Source organism: Gymnodraco acuticeps, unplaced genomic scaffold, assembly GCF_902827175.1.
Source record: "Gymnodraco acuticeps unplaced genomic scaffold, fGymAcu1.1, whole genome shotgun sequence".
Lineage (NCBI taxonomy): Eukaryota > Metazoa > Chordata > Actinopteri > Perciformes > Bathydraconidae > Gymnodraco > Gymnodraco acuticeps.
This window is the reverse complement of record NW_022990559.1, coordinates 1,527,085-1,532,032: the sequence shown is the minus strand read 5'-3', so window position 1 is coordinate 1,532,032 and position 4,948 is coordinate 1,527,085. Positions and strand designations below refer to the sequence as shown.

Sequence of the window (4,948 nt, the reverse complement as noted above, 5' to 3'; positions counted from 1 at the left end):
CATGCTTTTGAAGACCTAGGGCGAGATGTTTTCGTTTGGGGGCTTCGTGCGCAATCCTGTGAGGAGGAGGTGGTAGCCGTTTCAGTCTCTATTGTGTTTGAAGTGCGATTGCGAACTGCTTGTTGCTTTGGGTGACCCACGTGTGTGTAGCGACGCGTCGACGCGGAAATATGTCGTCGACGATATTTTGAAGTCGACGCGTCGCTACAGCACTAATATCCAGTATCTTACCATCAAAACAAACACCCCACAGTTGTTCGAGAACCCTTGTCCTGGTAGGCCCTGTAGTGTGAAAAGTGTCAAAAATGACAATTACATCATACTCTTCAGTAGAATAATTTTAACAAATCTAACCTGGACATCATCCACACCAAGACTTGCCCAAGGCCCAGGGCACAAGATCTGAGCAAGGTTTCTGTGAACACAATGCATGTGAAAGTTAAAAATAAGTACAATGTAATTCAACTTTATAAGTACTCGAAAATCAGGCAGAAAATCTTTTAACACTGTTGGAACAGGAACAAACTTGAACTTCCAAAAAAAAAGTCATTAAGGGGTAAAACAGAACAGCCCTGCTGTCAAGTGGCATCTATGGTTCTGTTCAATGCCTTTTATTTAATACAATGCATCCCATGTTAGTTCAAATAAAACCGCCATAGATTCAAAAAAGATAGACAAGTGGTCTAAAACAGAACTACCACTGTCCGGATGTGATGGAACTGTGCGCCAAAAAACCTGAATGGTTTGGTGCGACTATCATCTCTCCAGCCAGCGCCACGGAGGGGATCTAGAAAGAAAATCTCCCTAGCTTGTGGCCTCAGTATCTGTTAATATCACATGTTCCAATATCAACAGGTATACTTTGACATACAAACGTTATATTATAAAGTTGTAGGATCTGTATTATACAACTAAATTAAGCGTTGAATTGAAAGATAGAAACACTATTTTCGGCATGGCAAACTTCATTGTACAGTAAACAAACAATAGCAAAGACAGAACTACATGTACATACACAGAGTGTCCAGGTTCCCACACTGGAAGGAGAAGCCGTTGGAGATTTGCTGCATTTTCCTGGAAAAGCAAAAAACCAGTTGTGTTGATGTGACTACAGTAATGAGTTGGTACAAGAACATGGAGCAGCAACATGGATAATCATGATCAAAATACCGGCAGGTGTTGCATCGGATTCAGCGAAGATGGTGGAAACCAGGCAGCTATAACATGGCTGTTGGCAGCAAACACGCCATCTACTCTCTGTAACAGATGTAGTTTCATAATGTAATATCTTATAATTGTTTGATATAATATAGTATGTTTTATACATATATTTACATATTTTAGAACAGCTTCAATACCTTCTCAATAACTGTAAGACAGCTGTTCAGGATCTGGCAGAATACAAACACACAGTCAGTCAAATACAGAGTACATGAACCATGCCAACAACTAATACAAAATCAGTTAGAAATAGTACAAGAAACAAAAATCTGACCGCGTGAGAGCCATCTTGCTCACAAAGGCTAGATGTGTGTTTGGACTTTGGGTCTTGTCCAGAACCTGTGCCAGCTAAAGGAAGAAAAAAGAAAACCGGCATTTTAAGTAATATTTAGCATACATACAATATTTTTGAACTGCTGACTAGTTCACTTTACTTGTTTGTTTTGAACCTCCTGAAGCTCCTGTCCCCAGCAACCTTTGCTTGCCATAACTGTGTTGATACTAGTAAAGTCTCCCTGGTCCTTGGCATCATTCACTTGATAACAAATCAACACAAAATGTATGTCTTTATACAGTATGACTTGTATGAATACAAGTTGTCAATATCAAGCAGATAACTTACACTCCTGTTGCTCCTGACCATCTCTGTGGTGTTCTGAAAATGCAGTGGCCATCCCAACTTGTGAAGAGCTGCTGAAATGAAATAATATTAGTTCTCCAGATAACCACGTAAAAGAACATAATGATTCTAAGAAATGCTTCACCTAATGATATCCTCCCATTGACATCAAGCTGTATTTCCATATCTGCTGGGATGATACTTTTCAGATGATCTGTATTGCTCTTTAGCTTTGTTGTTTGTTGTCACATTGTAGTGGTGTAGTATATTTATTTGCAGAAATATGTGTGTTAAGTGTGTTGTCATGTTCAAAAAGTAATTGTTTTTCCTCATTCCTGAGCACATTGACTGTTTATGCACCCCGCCAGCTCTGGCACAAGCTCTATCCTTCTGAGAACATCCCTTTCATCAGTGTGTGATGTGTTTCTGGTCAAAGAAAATAAACACAAACAAAATAGTTAGGCAATAGGCAGGAATAAAATAAGCTGCATATACATTTATTTTGTAAACATCAAATTGAAATATAGGTTAGTATAGTTATTAGTATTTCTCAAGTAGTGCAAAAATAATATTAAAACGTTCCTAAAGTTTTCAGGACTTTGCTTATACAGCAATCCTACTATGTTGAAGCAACACAAATGTAGTTTGTAGTTATAATTAATAGTTATTAAATGTAGTTAGTTTCTGCATCACTAGGACATGCACGTCCTAGTAGCGACAGCGCACATTTGACAGCAAATAAGTGAGACTTAAAATCAACACATTTTAAACCACAGCAAAAACAAATAGTTAATTTATTCAGGGATTACTTACCTCCATTTTACTCTGACGCTATGATTAACAGAACAGAACTGCTACCCCGGAAACAGGATGCAACGCGTCATCTGTGAAGCTCGTGACGTGCCTCAAAGGTTGAGAAGGAGGGGCCGTCAGTCACGTGCCTCAAAGGTTGAGAAGGAGGGGCCGTCCCGTCACGTGCCTCAAAGGTTGAGAAGGAGGGGCCGTCCTGTCACGTGCCTCAAAGGTTGAGAAGGAGGGGCCGTCAGTCACGTGCCTCAAAGGTTGAGAAGGAGGGGCCGTCAGTCACGTGCCTCAAAGGTTGAGAAGGAGGGGCCGTCAGTCACGTGCCTCAAAGGTTGAGAAGGAGGGGCCGTCAGTCACGTGCCTCAAAGGTTGAGAAGGAGGGGCTGTCCCGTCACGTGCCTCAAAGGTTGAGAAGGAGGGGCCGTCAGTCACGTGCCTCAAAGGTTGAGAAGGAGGGGCCATCAGTCACGTGCCTCAAAGGTTGAGAAGGAGGGACCGTCAGTCACGTGCCTCAAAGGTTGAGAAGGAGGGGCCGTCCCGTCACGTGCCTCAAAGGTTGAGAAGGAGGGGCCGTCAGTCACGTGCCTCAAAGGTTGAGAAGGAGGGGCTGTCCCGTCACGTGCCTCAAAGGTTGAGAAGGAGGGGCCATCAGTCACGTGACTCAAAGGTTGAGAAGGAGGGGCCGTCAGTCACGTGCCTCAAAGGTTGAGAAGGAGGGGCCGTCAGTCACGTGCCTCAAAGGTTGAGAAGGAGGGGCCGTAGGTCACGTACCTCAAAGGTTGAGAAGGAGGGGCCGTCCCGTCACGTGCCTCAAAGGTTGAGAAGGAGGGGCCGTCCCGTCACCTGCCTCAAAGGTTGAGAAGGAGGGGCCGTCAGTCACATGCCTCAAAGGTGGAGAAGGAGGGGCCGTCCCGTCACGTGCCTCAAAGGTTGAGAAGGAGGGGCCGTCAGTCACGTGCCTCAAAGGTTGAGAAGGAGGGGCCGTCCCGTCACGTGCCTCAAAGGTTGAGAAGGAGGGGCCGTCAGTCACGTACCTCAAAGGTTGAGAAGGAGGGGCCGTCCCGTCACGTGCCTCAAAGGTTGAGAAGGAGGGGCCGTCCCGTCACGTGCCTCAAAGGTTGAGAAGGAGGGGCCGTCCCGTCACGTGCCTCATAGGTTGAGAAGGAGGGGCGTTGAGGCTCCGCCCATGTTGAGCTCCCGCCCATCTTGAGGTACTGCGCACTGCAGTGAGGGGCTTCTCATTTTATCCGCATGCTCTGGTTGGCATACCAATAAGTCAGGATCCTAATTATACTGTTAGGCACACCCCTTTGTCTCGATTTTAAAAACAGTTTATGGTGGTTAACTCGGTCAAAAGCCTTAGAGGCATCAATGAAACCAATCAGAACAGTGGAATTCTGTCTTCTATATGTTTCTACCATTTATTTCAAAGCATAGATGCATAGCTCAGTACCATGCTTAGCCTTGAAGCCAAACTGGTTATCTGAGGTACATAAATAGGAACATAGCCTATCTATGAGGTTCTTACCCTCATTACCTCTGCCCGCCCTACCACCTGTCCTCTGGACCCTATCCCTTCAAATCTCCTTCAGACTATCGCTCCTGATATTCTACCGTTTCTCACCCATTTCATCAACACTTCTCTAACTTCTGGTCACTTTCCAAACAGTCTCAAGGAGGCAAGAGTAAACCCTCTCCTAAAGAAACCCACTCTCAACCCGTCTGATGTTATAAACTACAGGCCTGTCTCTCTCCTCCCGTTCCTGTCTAAATCACTTGAACGCGCCGTCTTTAAACAACTCTCCTGTTATCTCCATGAGAACAACCTTCTGGATCCGCACCAGTCTGGTTTCAAGGCAGGTCACTCCACAGAAACTGCTCTCATTGCTGTCACGGAGGAACTGCACACTGCCAAAACTGCATCCCTCTCCTCTGTCATCATCCTGTTGGACCTGTCTGCTGCATTCGACACGGTGAATCATCAGATCCTCCTTCGCACTCTCCAAAAACTTGGAGTTTCAGGCTCTGCACTTTCCCTCCTCACCTCATACCTGAAAGACCGTACCTACAGGGTGACTTGGAGAGGGTCTGAGTCCGACCCTTGTCAATTAACTACGGGGGTCCCTCAGGGCTCTGTTCTTGGTCCCCTCCTCTTCTCCCTGTACACAAACTCGCTCGGATCAGTCATTAGCCCGCATGGTTTTTCTTACCACTGCTACGCTGATGACACCCAATTAATTCTGTCCTTTCCCCGCTCAGAGACCCAGGTCGTCGCACGCATCTCTGCTTGTCTAGCTGACATCT

General features: G+C 45.5%; 1 long non-coding RNA gene across 1 annotated transcript; it reads right to left on the bottom strand.

The window, feature by feature from the left end:
- Positions 1 to 1,485: 1,485 nt before the first annotated feature.
- On the bottom strand, positions 1,486 to 2,018 carry LOC117553604. The gene is made up of 3 exons (XR_004570165.1): positions 1,986 to 2,018; positions 1,844 to 1,911; positions 1,486 to 1,569 (listed from the first exon to the last, which is right to left on the bottom strand). It is a non-coding gene; the product is annotated as an uncharacterized LOC117553604 (long non-coding RNA).
- Positions 2,019 to 4,948: the final 2,930 nt, after the last annotated feature.